At 44.6% G+C, this 22,707-nt stretch overlaps 1 protein-coding gene across 1 annotated transcript in view; it reads left to right on the forward strand.

Annotated features, from left to right (window-relative positions):
• The first annotated feature begins 1,414 nt into the window (after window positions 1-1,414).
• The window catches only part of cxcr1 (chemokine (C-X-C motif) receptor 1), a 40,106-nt gene continuing 18,813 nt past the window's right edge, over window positions 1,415-22,707 (forward strand). Inside the window, exon 1 of the mRNA XM_087989421.1 lies at window positions 1,415-1,586. The gene's annotated coding sequence lies outside the window, so the exon portion shown is untranslated. The remainder of the gene's footprint in view (window positions 1,587-22,707) is intronic.

Raw genomic sequence — 22,707 nt, forward strand, 5'->3', positions numbered from 1 at the left:
AAACTCATGTTGCTTGTCATCTGCGTGTGTGGCTACCAAGGATAGCTGGTTGTGTCGTTTCGTGGCTAGTTGGTGTTCATGGATGCGGATCGTTAGCTGTCTTCCTGTTTGTCCTATGTAGTGTTTTGTGCAGTCCTTTCATGGGATTTTGTACACTACGTTGGTTTTGCACATGCTGGGTATCGGGTCCTTTGTCCTGGTGAGTTGTTGTCTGAGAGTGGCTGTTGGTTTGTGTGATGTTATGAGTCCTAGTGGTCGTAGTAGTCTGGCTGTCAGTTCAGAAATGTTCTTGATGTATGGTAAAGTGGCTAGTCCTTTGGGTTGTGGCATATCCTCATTCTGTTGTCTTTCCCTTGTGGCCCTTTTGAACAGTGTCTTAATGCAACTTCTTTTGTGTGTGTTGGGGTAGTTGCTTTCGTAGTTTAGGACTTGGTCTGTGTGTGTGGCTTTCCTGTATACCTTTGTGGTGAATTCTCCATTCGATGTTCTCTGTACCATCACGTCTAGGAATGGGAGTTGGTTGTCCTTTTCTTCCTCTCTGAATCGGATTCCTGTCAGTGTGGCGTTGATGATCCAGTGTGTTTTCTCTATTTGTGTTTTTAATGATTACAAAGGTGTCGTCCACATATCTGACCCAGAGTTTGGGTTGAATTTGCGGTAAGACTGTTTGTTCTAATCTTTGCATTACTGCTTCTGCTATGAGTCCAGAGATGGGTGAGCCCATGGGTGTGCCGTTGATTTGTTCATATATTTGGTTGTTGAATGTGAAGTGTGTTGTGAGGCACAAGTCCAGTAGTTTGAGTATGCCGTCTTTGTTGATAGGTTCACCGTCTTGTTGTCTGTTCTGTATGTCCAGTAGGTTGGCTATTGTTTCTCTGGCTAGGGTTTTGTTGATAGAGGTGAACAGTGCCGTTACATCGAATGAGGCCATAGTTTCTTCCTTGTCTGTGTGTATATTTCTGATGATGTCCAAACAGGAAGACAGCTAACGATCCACATCCATGAACACCAACTAGCCACGAAACGACACGGCCAGCTATCCTTAGTAGCCACACACGCAGATGACAAGCAACATGAGTTTGACTGGGACAACACTACTATTATAGGACAAGCCAAACAGAGAACAGCCAGGGAGTTCCTAGAGGCATGGCACTCGTCCACAGATTCAATCAATAAGCACATCGACCTGGACCCAATATACCGACCACTGCAGCGGACAGCTGGAACTGACAACCGGAAGCGGCAGATTCAAACCACTACAAATGCCGGAGGGAAGATCACAGAAGCGCTTCACAGGAGGCTCCCAAGCACTGAGGATGTCACCTTGACAGGGGACGAAACGTCTGCAACACAAATTCCCAGTTCGGCGAACAGAACCACAACAATGAGCACCCGAGCTACAAATCTTCGCACATACTTTGAATAAATATCAGATATTTTGAACAGTTAGCCAGAGTGGCAAACAGTACTACCAAAAGCCCAACAAATGTAGGCTGCTAGTAAGAGCTCTCTGAGAGGTACCTGTCTGGAGAAGGAGTTTGCACAGAGAAAATATTGAAACCGACCTGGAGAGAGAATCTACAGAGGTAACTCAGTAAAGCTGACTGGTTTTGAAATGTGATAATTTTCTGGAAATCGTAATCAGGAATTTCTTTATTGGACTAGTATTGTAGAGGGGTAGGTAAAAGATATGTTTAAGAGAAAGGAGTTGGAAATAGTTGTTAGTTAATATTCTCTGTTAGACTTAAAAAAAAGTCAATTTTTACTTTAAATAGTGGCTTTTGGGATAGTTCTTTGCCTCTTGAATGTTAACAAATTACAGTATGGGGTGAATCTTATCTGTGACGCTGGGTTAAATTAGCAGAGGGGTTCACCCCTTGTTGTAACATTATCTATATCAGTGATTTGAATGAGGATGTACAAGACATGATTTGTAAGTTTGCAGATGACACTTAAATAGGCAGTATTTTGGACAGTGAGGAAGGTTCTCAGAAATTGCAGCATGACCTTTATCAGCTGGGGAAGTGGGCTGAGAAATGGCAAACGGAGTTTAATAAAGATAAGTGTGAGGTCTTGCATTTTGAAAAGTCAAACCAAGGTAGGAGTTTCATAGTGAATGGAAGAGCCTTAAGGAGTGTAGTGGAACAGAGGGACCTTGGAGTTCAGGTGCACGATTTTATGAAAGTGGAGTCCCAGGTAGACAGGGCAGTGAAGAGAGTTTTTGGCACACTGGCCTTCATCAGTCAGGGCATTGAGTATAGAAGTTGGGAAGTTATGTTGCAGTTGTACAGGACATTGGTGAGGCCGCACTTGGAGTATTGTGATCAGTTTTGGTCACCTTGCTACAGGAAGGATGTTAATAAACTGGAAAGAGTGCAGAAGAAATTTACAAGGATGTTGCCGGGACTCAACGGTCTGAGTTATAGGGAGAAGGTGGACAGGCTAGGACCTTTTCCTTTAGAGTGTATGAGACTGAAGAGGGAATCTTGTAGAAGTATATAAGATCATGAGAGGCATGGATAGGGTGAATGCACTCAGTCTTTTTCCCAGGGTTGGGAAATCAATGACTCGAGGGCATCAGTTTAAGGCTAGAGGGTAAAGAATAAAAGGGAACCTGAGGTGCAATTTGTTTTACACAGAGAGTGGTACGCATATGGAATGAGATGCCAGCGGAAGTGGTTGAGGCGAGTAATTAACAACATTTCAACAGTATTTAGACAAATACATGAACAGGAAAGGTTTAGACGGATATGGGCCAAGTGCAGGGAAATGGGGTTAGCATGGATAGACCGATTTGGGCCAAAGGGCCTCTCTCTGTGCTGTCGGAGTCTATGACTCTGTGATTCGAGGTCACATTCCCATATGCTCTCACTTCAGCTGCTTTACAAGGCAAGTTCCTTGCATTGATACAGATACAATTGGCCTACTCTTGTTCTTGTTTCCCAAAGATTCACTTCGATAAGGGCTCATGTAATTCTGCACACTAAATGTGGATCACTGTCCAATGTGGCATTTGGCACCATTCTACTATGGAATTAACATGTGTACTTGTCCTGTTAGATGTCAATTTTACAAAAATAAAACAGGTCAGCACCATCCACCATTCAAAGCCATCATGTTTCTTAAGGATTCACTAATTGTCTGACAGTGGGCACGAATGATTCTTTGAAACAGTTCAACAATAATCTGACCTCTGAAGACAAATGGTAACAGAAGTGTCTGGCTGAATGGCACTCCCAACTCTGCTATAGCATAAATTGATCAGTACTGAGGGAGTGCTGCACTGTCAGAGGGTCAGTACTGAGGGAATGTTGCACTGTCAGAGGGTCAGAACTGAGTGAGTGTAACACTGTCGGAGGGCCAGTACTGAGGGAATGCTGCACTGTCAGAGGGTCAGTGCTGAGGGAGTGCTGCACGGTCAGAGGGTCAGTACTGAGGGAATGTTGCACTGTCAGAGGGTCAGTAATGAGGGAGTGCAGCACTGTCGGAGGGTCAGTGCTGAGGAAGTGCTGCATTGTCAGAGGGTCAGTGCTGAGGGAGTTCTGCACTGTCAGAGGGTCAGTGCTGAGGGAGTGCTGCACTGTCAGAGGGTCAGTACTGAAGGAGTGCTGCACTGTCAGAGGGTCAGTGCTGAGGGAGTGCTGCACTGTCAGAGGGTCAGTGCTGAGGGAGTGCTGCACTGTCAGAGGGTCAGTGCTGAGGGAGTGCTGCATTATCAGAGGGTCAGTACTGAGGGAGTGCAGCACTTCGGAGGGTCAGTGCTGAGGGAGTGCTGCACTGTCAGAGGGTCAGTGCTGAGGGAGTGCGACACTGTTGGAGGGTCAGTGCTGAGGGAGTGCTGCACTGTCGTAGAGTCTGTACTGAGGGAGTGCCATGCTGTCAGAGGATCAGCACTGAGAGAGTGCCGCACTGTCAGAGGGTCAGTACTGAGGGAATGTTGCACTGTCAGAGGGTCAGTACTGAGGGAGTGCTGAAATATCAGAGGGTCAGTACTGAGGGAGTGCTGCACTGTCAGAGGGTCAGTACTGAGGGAATGTTGCACTGTCAGAGGGTCAGTAATGAGGGAGTGCAGCACTGTCAGAGGGTCAGTGCTGAGGGAATGCTGCATTGTCAGAGGGTCAGTGCTGAGGGAGTGCAGCACTGTCAGAGGGTCAGTACTGAGGGAGCACTGTACTGTTGGAGGGTCAGTACTGAGGGAGTGCTGTACTATCAGAGGGTCAGTATTGATGGAGTGCTGCACTATCCAACGGTCAGTCCTGAGGGAGTACTATACTGTCAGGGGATCAGTACTAAGAGAGCACTGCATTGTTGGAGGGTCTGTCCTGACGGAGTTCCGCACTGTTGGACGGTCAGTACTAAGTGAATCTTGTACTGTCAGAGGGTCAATACTAAGTGAATCTTGTACTGTCAGAGAGGCAGGGCTGACAGAGTGCTGCACTGTTGGAGAGCCAGTACTGAGGGAGTGCTGAAATGTCAGAGGGTCAGTACTGAGGGAATGTTGCACTGTCAGAGGGTCAGTACTGAGGGAGTGCTGTACTGTCAGGGGGTCAGTACTGAGGGAATGTTGCACTGTCAGAGGGTCAGTCCTGAGGGAATGCCGCACTGTCGGAGGGTCAGTACTCAGTGTCACAAAGCTGGTCCCTTTTTTCTCAAAGCTATTCCTTTTCTCAAAGATACTCTGTCCTTGATTTTTTTCAAAGGATGGGCTCCGATCAGTCTGGTTTGGTACAGAGATAAAAAAAAAATTTGAGAGGCCTTTTATTAATTTGTAAACAGATGAGACTTCTGGCCAAAGTGGTCATGTTTTAGACGTCACCTGTATAAAGAAAGGGGAGTGGTCAGCTCGCTAGTTGAGGAGTTCAGTCCAGAACTAGTTAGGAGTTCAACTGTGTGGAAACAGACTGATAAACCCTCTCTCTCCTTCTCCCCTTCTAACTTCAATCTGTCAGCACTTGTTCCATTTTTACTGTTTTTAAAGGAGTTTGCTTATTGGGACTGTTGTGTATATTCCGAACAGCATAATTAAGTCCAGTTTGGGTAGACTGAGTTCTGTCTTTCTTTTTCTGTTCTTTGTGTTTCATTGTGTAATTTTGTGCACAAATTTTTGTCTGTTTTAAAACCAGGTCGCGAACCTAGCTAACTTATCCTGGGCAATTTTAATTGTACACTTACAAAGTTATGGGCTGGGTTGCCTGCTGAACAATGTTTTGAGTGGTCTGGCCTAGTCCATAACAGAGTGGGGGCTTTTGTGGGATTTTAAACAGTGAGTGGCAGGTGCTAGTGTCTTTATTTCGGGTGTTGGTTCGGGTGGGCAGACAAAGCTTGGGATAGGCATGGTTCTTTCAGCCACCAAAGGTTTTCTGGATGTGGATGCAGTGACTTTGGAAGTTTTGCAAAAGGTGAATAAAACCAAGCAGACCAACTGGGATTGGAGCTACCTGCTCCTGTGAGGAAAGGAGAGATAATTACAGCAGTCGCTCAGCATTTAAACTTACCAGAGAAACCATCAGAATCTATCAGAGATGGCAAGGTTCAATTGAAGCAGCTTGAATTCGAGGAAAATGATAAGGAAAGGGCAGCAGAAATGAAACAGTTTGAGTTACAATTAAAAGCAGAAGAGAGGGAAAAAGCGAGAGCAGTAGAAGAGATGGAAAAAGAGTGTGTGTTTGAACTTCAGAAACTGACACTTAAAAAGGAAAAAGTGAGGATGGCAGATGTTGGAAACCAGAGTTTAGATCAGAGTGGTGCTGGAAAAGCACATCAGTTCAGGCAGCGTCCAAGGAGCAGGAAAAATCGACGTTTTGGGCAAAAGCCCTTCATCAGGAATAGAGACAGGAAGCCTCAAGGGTGGAGAGATAAACGGTGGGGGTGGAGCTGGGGAGAAGGTAGCAAAGAGTACAATGGGTGGGGATGGAGGTGATAGGTCAGAGGGGAGGGTGGAGCGGATAGATGGGAAGGAAGATAGGCAGGTAGGACAGGTCATGGGGACGGTGCTGAGCTGGAAGGTTGGAACTGGGGTAAGGTGGGGGGAGGGGAAATGAGGAAACTGTTGAAGTCCACATTGATGCCCTGGGGTTGAAGTGTTCCGAGGCGGAAGATGAGGCGTTCTTCCTCCAGGTGTCTGGTGGTGAGGGAGCGGCGGTGAAGGAGGCCCAGGCCCTCCATGTCCTCGGCAGAGTGGGAGGGGGAGTTGAAATGTTGGGCCACGGGGCGGTGTGGTTGATTGGTGCGGGTGTCCCGGAGATGTTCCCTAAAGCGCTTTGCGAGGAGGCGTCCAGTGTCCCCAATGTAGAGGAGACCGCATCGGGAGCAACGGATACAATAAATGACATTGGTGGATGTGCAGGTGAAACTTTGATGGATGTGGAAGGCTCCTTTGGGGCCTTGGATCGAGGTGAGGGAGGAGGTGTGGGCTCAGGTTTTGCAATTCCTGCGGTGGCAGGGGAAGGTGCCAGGATGGGAGGGTTGGTTGTTGGGGGGCGTGGACCTGACCAGGTAGACACGGAGGGAATGGTCTTTGCGGAAAGCGAAAAGGGCTGGAGATAAAGGCTGAGGGTAAGCTTAGTGAGGAAGTAGTGTGAACTCATGTGGAAGCACAGAGAGTTAAAACAGCGAGGTTAGCAGCTGAAGTGGCTGATGATTATGAGCTGGTCCATAAAACATCGTTTGGCTTCCAGAATCAATTACAGTCCATGAGGGATAGAAACTGGGGCAAAGAGAAATCCTCACGTGGAGAGGGAAAGGTAGATCTCAGTAAAGATCATAAGGATAATGTACCACAGGGTAAAAAAGAAACCCTTGAGGGGGACAAAGAAGTTAAAATGCTCCAGTGTTTTCATTGTAATAAAGTGGGCCACACAAAGTCACAGTGTTGGTGGGCTAGGAGAAAGCCAGATGTAGGAAAACCAGACAAGCCTGGGAGTTTGACTAGTAACAAAAAACACCTCTGGGACACCCGGACCAACCAACTCAACCACCCTGTGGCTCAACACTTCAATTCCCCCTCCCACTCCACCAAGGATATGCAGGTCTTTGGACTCCTCCATCGCCAGACCACAACAACACGACGGTTGGAGGAAGAGCGCCTCATCTTCCGCCTAGGAACCCTCCAACCGCAAGGGATGAACTCGGATTTCACCAGTTTCCTCATTTCCCCTCCCCCCACCTTGTCTCAGTCAAATCCATCGAACTCAGCACCGCCTTCCTAACCTGCAATCTTCTTCCTGACCTCTCCGCCCCCACCCCAGTCTGACCTATCACCCTCACCTTGACCTCTTTCCACCTATCGCATTTCTGACGCCCCTCCCCCAAGTCCCTCCTCCCTACCCTTTATCTTAGCCTGCTGGACAAACTTTCCCCATTCCTGAAGAAGGGCTTATGCCCGAAATGTCGATTCTCCTGTTCCTTGGATGCTGCCTGACCTGCTGTGCTTTTCCAGCAACACATTTCAGCTAGTAACAAAAAGCACAAGGGAAGTTAGACAACTGCCTCAGAGTGTACAAGATGATCAGAGGTTGGTTAAGGAGGAAGTGCCAGATCTGCTTAAAAAAAATACATGCAAGGGTAATTATTATTCACATAGGCCAGGAGTAGTAAGTAAGGAGGTTACAATATTAAGGGACACAGGATCCTCTCAGTGTGAAGGATGAGGATATATGTACTCCTGAGGGACTATTGCCAGAAAAAGTACTGGTCACAGGAATTCATGGTGAGACAAAAAACACTCAATTGTGTAAAGTGAGGCTGGAAAGTCCAGAGAAGAGTGGAGAATCTGTGGTAGGTGTACTGGACAAACTCTCAGCTCCAGGATTACAATTTATTCTTGCAAATGATATTGCTGATTCACCGGTAGGCGTGCTGCCTACTCTAGTTGAAAAGCCAGTGGAGGCACAGTCAACTATTTATCCAGGATTTTTCCCAGATTGTGTGATCACAAGATCACAAAGGCACAATTGAAGCAGGAGAGATCAAAAGGCACAGATAAGGAAGCTGACCTAGTGTTCTCCGAAACCTGCTTCAATCAGATATGTGGAACAGAGAAGGAGCAAATAGGTAAACATACAAACATCTTTAGTGCTGTTATGCTTATTGAGCTACAGCAGAAAGATGAGAAGTTAAAACAGTTATATCAAAAGGCATTGACAGAGAAAGAGAGTGAATGCATCTCTGTGTGTAATTACTTAACAAATGATGTATTAATGAGGAAATGGAGACCATCACTCAGTCAAGCAAATGAGAAATGGGCAGAGATTCATTAAATTATTTTGCCAGGAAGGTATAGAAAGGAGGTGCTGTGAGTGGTACATGAGCTACCACTTGGAGGTCATTTAGGGGTGAGGAAAACACAGGCTAAAATATAAAGACATTTTTACTGGCCTGGACTACACAAGGATGTAGTTGAATTTTGCCAGATGTGTTATACATGTCAGCTAATCGGAAAACCCACAGGCAGTAATAAAATCTGTAGCTTTAATACCTATTCCAGCATTTGAGGAACCTTTCACAAGAGTCTTGATTGATTGTTTAGGTCCCCTACCTCAAACAAAAAGTAGGAAGAAGTATTTATTAACAATAATGGATGTATTGATTAGATTTCCAGAGGCAATCCCATTATACAACATCACAGCTAAAAGGGTTGGAGAAGAATTAGTTACGTTTTTCACTAGATATGGATTACCAGTAGAGATCCAGTCAGATCAAGGATTAAACTTCACATCCAAACTATTCAAGGAGGTTATGGATTACTTGGGAATAAAGCAATTCAAATCTACTGCAAGTCAAATCTTTGTTCTTTGTTGTTCATCCAGAATTGCAGGGAGCGTGAGAGAGATGGTATCAAACATTAAAGACCATGTTGAGGGCTTATGGTCAGGATTATCCAGATGATTGGGATAAGGGAGTCCCGTTTGTACTTTTCGAGATCAGAGATGCACCAAATGAATTGACCAAATTCAGTTCATTTGAATTAATCTTTGGGCATGATGTAAGAGGGCTGTTAAAATTGATGAAGGAGAAATTGATAAGTCAGAATCCAGAGACCACCCATTTGGACTATGTGTCAAATTTTAGAGAATGATTAAATAGAGCTGGAGAGTTGGCTAGACAGCATTTAAATGTATCCCAGCATACAATGAAACAGGCAGCAGATAAGAAATTACAAATTTACAATTTTACAATTGGGGATAAGGTATCGGTGTTACTCCCAGTAACAGGTGAGCCTTTAAAAGCAAGATTTAGTGGATCTTATCAAATCAAGAGGGAATTGAGTGAGGTGAACTACTTGATAAGGACTCCAGACAGGAAGAAACCTCACAGAGCGTGTCATGTGAATATGCTCAAAAGGTATTTTGATCGGGAAGGAAAGCAAGAGGAGAAGGTGTTAATGATTACAGCACAGAAGGGAGGACCACGTTCAGAGGGTTCTGACTTGGACATTCCTTAAATCAAATTGGACAATGAGGATGTTGTCAAAAATTGGGATATATTATTGAGTTATCTTCCACAAGAAAATCAAAATGACCTGAAAGAGATATTACTATCACATGGGGAGATATGCAGAAATAAATTGGGAAGTATTAACCTAATTGTACATATGTAGAAATAGGAGATGCTGTTCCGATTAAGCAACATCCTTATAGACACAACAATCTAAAGTTGGCAGAGGTTCAGAAGGAGATAGAGTGCATGCTCCAAGATGACATAATCGAAGTGAGTTACAGTGACTGGAGTTCACCCATAGGCATGGTGCCAAAGCCAGATGGTACCCAACGGTCATGTGTGGACTATCACAAAGTCAATGCTGTCACAAAGACTGATGCATATCCAATTCCATAGTTGGAGGACTGTGTCAGAAATGTGGGGCAAGCAACTTACAATTCTAAGTTGGACTTGCTCAGAGGCTACAGGCAAGTACCTCTGTCAGAGAGAGCAAAGGCAATTTCAGCTTTCGTAACATCAAATGGACTATATCAGTTCAAAGTCATGCCATTTGCTATGAAATACGCTCCAGCCACATTTCAGAGACTGACTAATAAGGTCATTGCTAGATTAGCCAACTGCTTGGTGTATATTGATGCCCTGGTGATTTTTAGTCAATCGTGGAAGGAACATTTACAGTGTTTATCAGACTAGTTCGATCGACTTCAGAAGGCAGACTTGGTGGTAAACCTAGCGAAAAGTGAATTTGCCAAAACCCAAGTCACCTTCCTGGGCCATGTTATTGGACATGGACAAATGGACCCATGGGATGTGAAAGCAAAAGTAATTGGGGAATTTTCCACACTGTCGATGAAAAGAGCAGTACTACGGTTCCTGGGGTGAGGGGGATTTTACCAAATGTTTGCGCCGAACTTTAGCAGTGTGGCTGCTCCACTCACCGAATTGTTAAAAAAGGGCAAGAAGTTTTAGTGGACAGCAGACTGTCAAAAGGCATTTGACAGCCTAAAAACTGTGTTAACCACTGCCCCAGTATTAGCCACACAGGGTTACACGGAGCCTTTCAAGGGGGCTATCAATGCCTGTGATGTTGGTGTCTGTGCGGTGCTCCGGCAGGAGGATGACGAGGCAATAGAAAGACCCATCAGGTATTTTTCCAGAAAGTTGAATGTTCATCAACAGAAATATTCAACGGTGGAGAAAGAGACTTTCAGCTTGGTGTTGGCATTCCAACATTTCAGTGTTTATATTCCCACAATGCATCTGAGACAACTGTATACACTGATCACAACCCATTGACATTTGTGGAGAAATTTAAGGACAAAAATACCAGGCTGTTTAGATGGAGCTTGTTGTTGTAGCTGTTCCATTTGACGATTGTGCAGGTGGCAGGTCACGAAAACGTGATTGCCGATCCGTTATCGAGACTCAAATGAGATACGGAGGCGTTCGGTGGTGGGTACACTGCGGCCTGAATTTGCATGCGGTTATACATGTTTGCATGTGTGTAGTTAGTATAGTGTATTTGTGTGTCTGTAAGTTAGCTCGCTGAGTTGGAAGGTTTGTTTTCAGACGTTTCGTCACCATACTAGGTAACATAATCAGGGAGCGTGTCTGGTGAATAAAATTCACAAAAGAGGAGGAGAACAACAACAGACTCCTATTCCTAGATGTGACAGTTGAACGTACAGATAACGGAGAGCTCCAAATCAATGTCTGCAGAGAAACAACAAACACAGACCAAATACTTAACTTCAGAAGCAATCACCCCAACACCCAAAAAGGGAACTGCATTAAGACATTATTTCAATGAGCTACATCAGACTGCAGAAGCCAAGAACCACAAAAAGCAGAAGCAAAATACCTAAACAGCGTTTTCAAGAAAAATGGGTACCCAACAAACACAATCCATTGATTCCTCAGAAACAAACCCAAACAAACAGACACAATACAACCAAAACTATAGCCACATTACCTTACATCAAAGACATATTAGAAATTACTTCCAGACTACTCAGACCCCTTGGCATCATGGTAGCCCACAAACCTACCAATACACATAAACAGCGACTAATGAACCTGAAGGGTACATTAGATACTACCAGCAAAACTATGTCATTTAATAGATACCATGTAAGAACTGTAAAAAACACTACATCGGAGAAACTAGCAGGAAACTTGCCACAGGATACATGAACACCAACTGGCCACCAAAAGAGACGACCCACTATCACTAATTTCTACACATACAGACAAAGAAGGATGCCACTTTGACTGGGACAACACATGCATCATAGGAGAGGCGAAACAAAGACACGCACAAGAATTCTTAGAGGCCTGGCATTCTAACCAGAACCATCAAAAAACGTATCGACTGAGATCCTATCTACCTTCCCTTGAAATAGGAACTGGAAATGACATCACTTTAAGAAACCAAGACCTATAAATAGAGAGGCAGGACATACCACCAGCGCATCACTGGAGACTCTCCCTGATGATGTTACCTAGTATAGTGACGAAACATCTGAAAACAAACCTTCAAGCTCAGCGAGCAAACTTACTGACTTATCACCAACCTGAGGTGCAAATCTGCTCAAACATCGCAAGTGTGTATGTGTGTTTAGAATTCTAACTGGGATTTCGACGGGGCTTAAAAATGAAACCATCTTTTGATATTGTTGATTTTTCTTTAAAGGAGGAGGTGTCACAAAATGGTCCCTTTCATTCTCAAAGCTGTTCCTTTTCTCAAGGATACTGTGTCCTTGGTTTTTTATCAGAGGGGTCCTAAACTGCTCCTGGCTCTGAGGTGGCTAGTTTGGTACAGAGATGAAAAAAGATTTTGAGAGGCCTTTTGTTTACATATGAACAGATGAGACTTCAGGCCAAAGTGGTCATGGTTTTGAAGTGACCTATGTAATAAAAGGGGAGTGGTCACTTATGAAAGCTGAGCAGTTCAATCCAGAACTAGTTAGATGTTCAGCTGTGAGCTGTGTGGAAACAGGCTGTGAGACTCTGTCTTCTTCTGCCCTTCTAACTTCAACCTGTAAGTATTTGTTTCATTTTTACTGTGTTTCAGGGTTTTGCTTATTGGGACTGTTGTGTATATTTGGAACAGCATCATTAAGTCTAGTTTGGATAGAATTAGTTCTGTAGGGGTTCTTTATTCTGTTCTTTGTGTTTCATTGCATAATTTTACTTACTATAGGTAATTTTCATCACACACTTACTGAAACAAATTGCAAATTTATGGTCTGAGTTGCATGCTTAAGAAGGTCTTGAGTGATCTGGCCTAGTCCACAACACAAGGGAGTGCTGTCCTGTCAGAGGGTCAGTACTGAAGGAGTGCTGCACTGTCAGAGGGTCAGTGCTGAGTGAGTGCCGCATTGTCAGAGGGTCAGTACTGAGGGGGTGCCACACTGTCAGAGGGTTAGTGCTGAGGGAGTGCTGCACTGTCAGAGGGTCAGTACTGAGGGAATGCTGCACTGTCAGAGGGTCAGTGCTGAGGGAGTGCTGCACTGTCAGAGGGTCAGTGCTGAGGGAGTGCTGCACTGTCAGAGGGTCAGTACTGAGGGAATGCTGTAATGTTAGAGAGTCAGTACTGAGGGAGTGCTGCACTGTCACAGATTCAGTGTTGAGGCAATGCCACACTGTTGGTGGGTCAGTACCGAGGGGGTTCTGTACTGTTGGAGGGTCAGCACGGAAGAGCGCTATACTGTCAGAGGATCAGTACTGAGGGAGTGCGGCACTGTTGAAGGGTCAGTACTGAGGGAGTGTCACACTGTCGGAGGGTCAGTACTGAGGGAGTGAGGCACTGTTGGAGGGTCAGTACTGAGGGAGTGCTGTATTGTCAGAGGGTCAGTACTGAGGGAGTGCCGCACTGTTGGAGGGTCAGTACTGAGGGAGTGCTATACTGTCAGGCAGTCAGTACTGAGGGAATGCAGTACTGTTGGAGGGTCAGCACTGTTGGAGTGCTCTACTGTCAGAAGATCAGCACTGAGGGAGTGCCACACAGTCGGAGGGTCAGCGCTGAGGGAGTGCCACACTGTTGGAGGGTCAGTACTGAGGGAGTGTCACCCTGTCAGGGGGTCAGTACTGAGGGAATGCTGTACTGTTGGAGGGTCAGTACTGAGGGAGTACTTTGATGTCAGAGGGTCAGTGCTGAGGGAGTGCTGCACTGTCAGAGGGTCAGTGCTGAGGAAGTGCTGCACTGTCGGAGGATCAGTACTGAGGGAGTGCTATACTGTCAGGGGTTCAGTACTGAGGGAATGCTGTACTGTCGTAGGGTCAGTACTGAGGGAGTGCCACACAGTCGGAGGGTCAGCGCTGAGGGAGTGCCACATTGTCAAAGGATCAGCACTGAGGGAGTGCTGTACTGTTGGAGGGTCAGTAGTGAGGAAGTGCCACACTGTCAGAGGGTCAATACTGAGGGAGTGCCGCACTGTTAGAGGGTCAGTACTGAGGGAGTGCTGTATTTTCAGAAGGTCAGTACTGAGGGAGTGCGGCACTGTTGGAGGGTCAGTGCTGAGGGAGTGTTGCACTTTTGGAGGGTCAGTAATGAAGGAGTGCTGCACTGTTGGAAGGTCAGTACTGAGGGAGTGCTGTACTGTCAGAGGGTCAGTACTGAAGGAGTGCAGTACTGTTGGAGGGTCAGTGCTGAGGGAGTGCGCACTGTTGGAGGGTCAGTGCTGAGGGAGTGTGGCACTGTAAGAGGGTCAGTACCGTGGAAGTGTCACACTGTCAGAGGGTCAGTACTGAGGGAGTGTGGCATTGTCAGAGGGTAAGTGCTGAGGAAGTGCGGCACTGTTGGAGGGTCAGAGCTGAGGGAATGCTGCACTATCAGAATTGCTTCTTTTGGCTGAGATTTTAAAGTGAGGTCAGTCCTCACAGGTCACTGTAATTGATCCTTTGACCTGTATTTGAAACAGGATGGAGTTCTCCCCGCTATATTTTACCCTCAGTCCAGCTGACTAAAGAACAGCTCTGAGTAGTAGCTGCATAACTATTGGTGGATTCTCATTGTGCATCAACGAGCTGCTGTGTTTCCTGTGTTGTAATCAGAGACTTCACCATTTGGAACCATGATGATGTGGTGCCATTTGGAACCATGATGATGTGGTGAATATTGTTATATCCTGCTGGTCTCACTGTCCTTCTCCTGCGAACCTTGCTGACAGGAAACAGATGATATAGCACTTGGCTCTTTCACAACTGGGGGCTGTTCCGTGTTCCCTTCTATTTTCTTGTTATTGGTTGTGGCTATCCACATTGTACTTTTGCAGCTCATTGCATCAGGTTTTAGACCACATGCTGTAAGAGCAATAGTAGGCCACTTGATCCATCAAAGTTTGCTCTGTCATTTGATGGGTTTCTTAACCTATTCTCCTCCTATTTTGGTTGGTTATGGCCAAAAGTTCATCTTATCCCAATCGTGGATGAGGAGGAAATTATTTGCTCACAGAATGGAAATCTTTACTTCGAACGTGGCTGAGTCATTATGAGATTGGGGTTAAAAAGGGTGGCGCTGGAAAAGGTAGCATCTGGAAAGCAGGAGCGTCAACGTTTCGGGCATAAGCCCAGGATCAAGGGCTGATGCCATTAACTTCGACTCTCCTGCTCCTAGGATGCTGCCTGACCTGCTGTGCTTTTCCAGCACCACCCTTTAATGACTCTGACTCTCAAGCATCTGCAGTCCTCACTTTTTCCTCATTTTAAGATTGATAGGTTTTTAATAATTGAGGAATTCAAGGATAATGGGATAGTTCAGGAAAGTGGAGTTGAAGATCATCAGATGAACCAGAATGTCATTGAAAGGCCTACTTCTGATTCTATGTTATAGTCTTATCATTAACTTGATTAAATATATATTGATCCTATGACAGTGAGGTTTGACAGGGTAACATTTTCTGAGTTAGAATGCGATAGATTCAAGACTCATTCCAGATTTTCTCCTTAACACTGAGGGAATGCCGCACTGTCGGAGGGTCAGTACCGAGGGAGTGCCGCACTGTCGGAGGGTCAGTACTGAGGGAATGCTGCACCGTCAGACAAAAACACACACTCTCATGCACACACTCACACTCAGACTCACACACCCACACACCCTCTCACATAAAAGCACACTCACCTCACATTCACACATTCTCTCCCTCTCCCACACACACAGACTTTCCCTCTCCCTCATACATACACATAAATCCATGGGCTGAATTTGAATTGGCAGGTTTGTATTTGCAGATACATTCAATTTTGTTCAAAAAGCCCACAATCTGTAGGCAGTCAGTCAATGTGACATTTTATAAATTCCTACTTTGGAAATAAAACCGATCTGACTCCAGGTTGGTTGGGATACAGCCAGACTCTAACCTCACACCTTTAATGCATTGTCTGAGCTGAGATGTCACTTTATTTTTATTCACTGATAAAACCTTAAGTTTTCTCGGGGGCTGTGACTTGAAAGAAATTCTGGGATTTACATACTATTTAATCAAAACCTGTTTCCCAATCTAAGTGACTAACTACTTAACTGCCAGCTAGGTTTGTTCATTACATCACATCAGTTCTATAACACTTTGATCTCTTACTATAAATTCTGTGTTCTGTGATCCTGCCCCACTAGCTACCTGACAAAGGAGCAGCGCACCGAAAACTTGTACTTTCAAATAAACCTGTTTTTTTTTTAACCTTCTTTCATGTTTGACAAAACTATTAGAATTTTTTGAGAATGTAATGAGCAAGTTAGATAAAAGAGAGCCACTAGATGTGATCTATTTGGATTTCTAGAAGGCCTTTTACATAGTGTAACACAGGAGGCTGCTAAATAAAATAAGGGCCCATGGTGTTAGGGGCAAGGTATTAGCATGGATGGAGGATTAGCTGTCTGGTAAAAGGCAGAGAATGGGGATAAAGGGGTCTTTTCCATGATGGCAGTGAGTGACTGGTGGCATTTTGCAGAGGTCAGTGTTTAGATCACAATTATTCACTTTATACATTAACAATATGGATGAAGAAACTGAGGGCATTGTTGCTAAGTTTGCACATGACACAAAAATGGGTGAAGGGACAGGTAGTGCTGAGGAAGTATGGAGGTTGCAAAAGGACTTGGACAAGTTGTGAGAGTGGGCACAGAAGTGGCAGATGGATAACAATGTAGAAAAGTATGAGGTTAAGCGCTTTGGTAGGAAGAATAGAGATGTAGACTATTTTCTCAATGGGAAAAGGCTACTGCAATCTGAAGTTCAAAGGAACTTCTGGGTCCTAGTTCAGGAACCTCTTAAAGTTAACATGCAAGTTCAGTTGACAGTTGGGTCGACAAATGCAAAGTTAGCATTCATTTCATGAGAGCTAGAATACAATAGCATAAATGTACTGCTGAGGCTGTATAAAACTTTGGTTAGACAGCTTTTGGAATATTGTGATCAGTTTTGAGCCCTGTATTAAAGGAAGGATGTGCTGGCCTTGGAGGGAATCCACAGGATGTTTAGAAGAATAATCCTGAGGATGAAGAACTTGTCATATGAAGAGTGATTGATGACTCCAGGTCTGTACTAATGGAGTTTAGAAAAATGAGCATCAGTATTGAGGGAATGCTGCACTGTCAAAGTTTACTGAAGGAGTTTCAGAAATGGGGTGAGATCAGCTCGGACATTTGATTACAGTAAGCTTTTCCCACCTTTCTCACACACTTAGCAGCTACTGCTCCAGGAACAGCTCCAGGGTGTCTACTGCAAAGTCAGTGGTTCTCACTAATCATATGATTTTTAGGAAGTCTTAACGCAAAAAAACCCGTCACTTATCTCCAGTGAACTTCCAATACTCTCTTTTGAAAAGAGCAATCAAGGCACTTCCACAAAACTTGAAAGCAAATTCCTTTCTTCATAATGTTCAAAGCTGAAGTTTTCCAAACAATATTAAATATGAAGTGTCTCCATTATACCAATCCGTTTGGTACATAACTCATTACATCTTGCCAGCCTGAAAAGATACCCTTTGATATCTACCCTTTTCCTGTTAGGGAACCAATCTTCTACCCTGCCAATATGCTGCCCCTGAAACCTTCACTTTTATTTTCTGAAATAACTTTTGATGAAGGAACTTATTAAATGCTGTCTGGAAATCTAACTCCCTATTCTTTTAAGGCAGAGGTGGATAGATTCTTGGTAGATAGGGCTATCAATGACTATCAGGAATAGATGGGAATTCAGAATTTAAAACACACACAGATCACCTGTGATCATATTGAATGACAGAGTAGGCTCAAGGGACCAAAGTTTCGACTTCTGTTTGTATTTTGTATGTTTGTACGTACACCCACAAAGTCCTCTTAATCCAAGGCATGCATTACCTCCTCAAAAACTCTAATAGATCGCTCAGACACAATTTCCCTTTCACAAAATCATGGTGACTCTGAATGAATACTTTGAACTGATCCAAGTGCCCTGCTATAACTTCTTGAATAATGGCTGCAGATGTTTACCTCTGATAGATGTTAAGCCTTATAGTTTCCTGCTTTCAATTTCCAATGTAATGAAACCAAACCAAATCAAAGGAATTTTGAAAAATTAAAATTAATGTATCAACTATCTCACCAGCAACTTCTTTTAAGTCCCTACAATGAAGTTCATCAAGATCCAAGCACTTATCAGAACCCAGCTCTGACAATTTATTCAGTATCGTTTCTCTGGTGATTATGATATTCCTGAGTAATAGAGTCGTACAGTTATACAGCACAAAAACAGACTCTTCAGTTCCACCCGTCTGCATCCCAATCTGACCTAAAACTGATTTGCCAGCATTTGGCCCAATGACTATCAGGAATAGATGGAATTCAGAATTTAAAACACAAAGAGATCACCCATGATCATATTGAATGACAGAATAGGCTCAAGGGACCAAAGGTTCAACTTCTGTTTGTATTTTGTACACCCACATACAAACCCTTCCTAGTCATATACCCGTAGAACACAGAACATAGAAAAGTACAGCATAGAATAGGCCCTTCAGCTCACGAGGATTAATCCTAATCTAAAATAAAATAACCTAACCTACGCACTCCTCAATTCACTGCTGTCCATGTGCACGTCCAGCAGTCGCTTATATGTCCCGAATGACTCTGCTTCCACAACCACAGCTGGCAACGCATTCCATGCATTCACAACTCTCTACGTAAAGAATCTACCTCTGATGTCTCCTCTATACCTTCCTCCTAATATCTTAAAACTATGACCCCTTGCGCCAGTCAATCCTGCCTTGGGGAAAAGTTGCTGGCTATTGACTCTATCCATGTACACCTCAATCAGGTCACCTTTCTTCCTCCTTCTCTCCAGAGAGAAAAATCTGAGCGTAGTTAACCTCTCTTCATAAGTTCAGGCAGCATCCTGGTAAATCTTCTTTGCAGAAAATGTGTTGCTGGAAAAGGGCAGCAAGTCAGGCAGCATCCAAGGAGCAGGAGAATCGACTTTTCGGGCATGAGCCCTTCTTCAGGAAGGCTCATGCCCGAAACGTCAATTCTCCTGCTCCTTGATGCTGCCTGACCTGCTGCGCTTTTCCAGCAACACATTTTCAGCTCTGATCTCCAGCATCTGCAGTCCTCACTTTCTCCTCGAAAACCTTCTTTGCACCCTCTCCAAAGCCTCCATATCTTTCCCATAATAGGGCGTCCAAAACTGGACACAATATTCCTTGTGTTGTCTCACCAGGGACTTGTAGAGCTGCAGCAAAACCTTACGGCACTTAAACTTGATCCCACTGTTAATGAAAGCCAAAACACCATATGCTTTCTTGACAACCCTATCCACTTGGACGGCAACTTGAGGGATCTATGCACTTGCACACCCAGATCCCTCTGTCCCTCCACACTGCCAAGAATCCTGTCTTTAATCCTATAATCAGCATTCAGATTCGACCTTCCAAAATGCATAACTTCACATTTATCCAGGTCGAACCCCATCTGCCATTTCTCAGCACAGCTCTGCATCCTGTCTATGTCGCGCTGCAGCCTGCAATAGCCCTCAATACTATCGACGACACCTCCAATCTTTGTGTCATCTGCAAATTTACTAACCCACCCTCAACCTCCTCATCCAAGTCATTTATAAAAACTACAGAAATAAGTGTGATGAACTTAGAGCATGGATCAATACTTGAGACTATGATCAGAGGCCCAAGAACAGAGCTCTGCAGGACCCCACTTACCACTGACCTCCAGGCAGTATACTTTCCATCGACAACCACTCTCTGCCTTCTTTCAGCCAGCCAATTCCGAATCCAGATAGCCAAATCTCCCTGTATCCGTACCTCCTGACCTTATGAATGAACCTACCATGGGGAACCTTACCAAATGCCTTGCTGAAGTCCATATACATCCACTGCATGACCTTTAATAACCTGTCTCCTCACCTCCTCAAAGAACTCAAGAAGGTTTGTGAGGCATACCTGCCCCTCACAAAGCCATGCTAACTGCTTTTCCAAATAGTCATAAATCCGATCACACTATGCTTTTCCAAATAGTCATAAATCCGATCCCTTAGAATTCTACCAAAACCTTGCTGACACACAAGTAACACTGACTGGTCTGTGATTGCCAGGGATTTCCCTATTGCCCTTCTTGAGAAGAAGAACAACATTCTTCTCCCTCCAATACTCTAGTACGACTCCCGTGGAGAGTGAGGAAGCAAAGGTCTTTGCCAGTGGCTTAGCAACCTCCTTTCTCTCTTCCTGGAGCAGCCTGGGATAAATCTGGTCTGGCCCTGGGGACTTACCAATCTTAATGTTTGCCAAAATTTCCAGCACATCAACTTCATCAATCTTGATCTGTTCAAACCTGTATCCCAGCTCCTCAAAGTTCTCATTCACAACTAGATCCCTTTCCTTTATGAAAACTGAAGCAAAAAACTCATTTATGGCTTCCCCTATCTGCTCAGACTCCACGCACAAGTTCCCTCCTCTATCCCTGACCGGCCCTACCTTCTCCCTGATCATTCTCTTATTCCTCACGTACGAGTAAAATGCTTTTGGGTTCTCCCTAATCCTTCCTGCCAAGCCTTTTTGTGCCCCCTCCTGGCTCTCCTCAGTCTATTTCTGAGCTCCTTTCTAGCAAGCCTGTAATCCTCTAAAGCTGTGCTAGATCCTTCCTTCCTCCACCTTACGTAAGCTGCCTTTTTCCTTTTGACGAGGAGCTCCTCTGTTCTCGTCATCCAAGGTTCCTTAATCTTACCCCTTCTTATCTGTCTCAGAGGAGCAAATTTATGCATCATTCACAACAACTGCTCCTTAAATAGTCTCCACATGTCTGCTGTGCCCTTCCTGTGGAACAATTGCTCCCAGTCTGTACTTCCCAACGCCATAGCATCATAATTTCCTTTCCTTCAATTAAATATCTTCCCTCAATAACTGCTTCTTTCCCTCTCCAAGACTATGGTAAATGTGAAACAGTTGTGATCACTGATACCAAAGTGTTCTCCCACCGCGAGATCTGACACCTGCTCTGGCTCATTGCCGAGCACCAAATCCAAAATGGCCTCTCCCCTCGTCGGCCTGTCTACATAGGAGGGGGGTATAATTACAGCATTTAAAAGGATCTGGATGGGTATGAGATAGTGAGGTGAGGAACAGGCAGCGAGTGCAGCTTAACACGTGGCTGCGAGGTTGGCGCAGGAGGGAGGAGTAAGGAAACACACCTGACAAAACGGCTCCATCCAAACCATCTGCACTAAGGAGGTTCCCGTCGATATTGGGAAAGTTGAAATCACCCATAACAACAACCCTGCTACACCTGCATTTTTCCAAAATCTGCCAGCTTATGAGTTCTTTAATCTCCCTACTGCTATTAGGTGGTCTGTAGAAAACCCCCAATGAGGTGACTGCTCCCTTGTTGTTCCTAACTTCCACCCAAACTGACTCATTAGACAAACCTTCCTCAACAGCCTTCGTTTCTGTAGCTGTGATGCACTCTCTGATTAGCAATGCTACACTCCCTCCTCTTTTCCCCCTTTCCCTGTTCTTTTTAAACATTCTAAATCCTGGAACATCAAGCAACCATTCCTGTCCCTGTGAAACTCACGTCTCTGTTATGGCCGCAATATCATAGTCTCAAGTATTGATCCATGCTCTAAGTTCATCACACTTATTTCTGACACTTCCTGTGTTAAAGTGGACATACTTTAACCAATCCCTTTGTTTCATCACATGAGAAACCTTCCTGATAGATTCACTACATCCTGTCACTGCCTCATCTACAACTATCCCATCTCAGATGTGTAGCTCAGGTTCCTACCCCCTGCCAAACTCATTTAAACCCTCCCAAATCACACGAACAAATCTCCCCCTCAGGACATTTGTGCCCCTCCAATTCAGGTACAACACGTCCTTCATGTACAGGTCCCACCTTCCCCAGAAGGTATCCCAATGGTCTAGGTATCTGAAGCCCTCCCTCCTGCACCTCGCAGCCACGTGTTAAGCTGCACTCGCTGCCTCACTATCTCATACCCATCCAGATCCTTTTAAATGCTGTAATTATACCCCCCTCCACCACTTCCTCTGGCTGTTCATTCCATGCACTCACCACTCTCTGTGTGAAAACTTACCCCTTAGGTCCCTTTTAAATCTTCCTCCCCTCTCATCTTAAACCTATGCCCTCTAGTTTTGGACTCTCCCATCCAAGGGAAAAGATCTTGTCTATTTACCCTATTCATGCCCCTCATGATTTTATAAACATCTATAAGGTCACCCCTCAGCCTCCGAAGAGTTCCTTTGTTACTCCCATTTCATAATTTATTGCTGCTTCTGGGGGTGTCACCTCAGCAAAGACTGATGCAAAATACATATTCAATTCATCTGCCATTTCCTTAGTTTCCATTATTAATTCTCCAAACTCACTTTCTAAAGACCAATGCTCACTTTGCGAATTCAGAGAAATGCTTATAATCTGTTTTTAAAAAATATTCCTGGCTAGCTTTCATTCATCCTCAAAGTTTTCACACATTATTTGGTTTTTGGTCATTCTTTGCTGTTTTTTAGATTCTGCCCAATCTTCTGATCTTACACACATCTTTGCACAGGTTCTAGAATATAGGAATCATCTATACTGTGAGAAATGTCGATGACTGTGAAAGATGGAGATATATAATCATGCAAACATAGAGGAGGTGGTGGTGTACTGGTAATTTCTCTGGTCTAGCAATCCAGAAACCGTGGTTAATATTCTCAAGACATAGTTTTGAATACCACCATGGCAGAATGTGAAATGTGAATTCAGTAAGAAGCTGGATGAATGAT

The sequence above is a fragment of the Chiloscyllium plagiosum genome, unplaced genomic scaffold (genome assembly GCF_037043375.1).
Source record: "Chiloscyllium plagiosum isolate Xiang-an unplaced genomic scaffold, Cpla_swu_hap1 HiC_scaffold_7, whole genome shotgun sequence".
In the NCBI taxonomy this organism is placed as follows: domain Eukaryota; kingdom Metazoa; phylum Chordata; class Chondrichthyes; order Orectolobiformes; family Hemiscylliidae; genus Chiloscyllium; species Chiloscyllium plagiosum.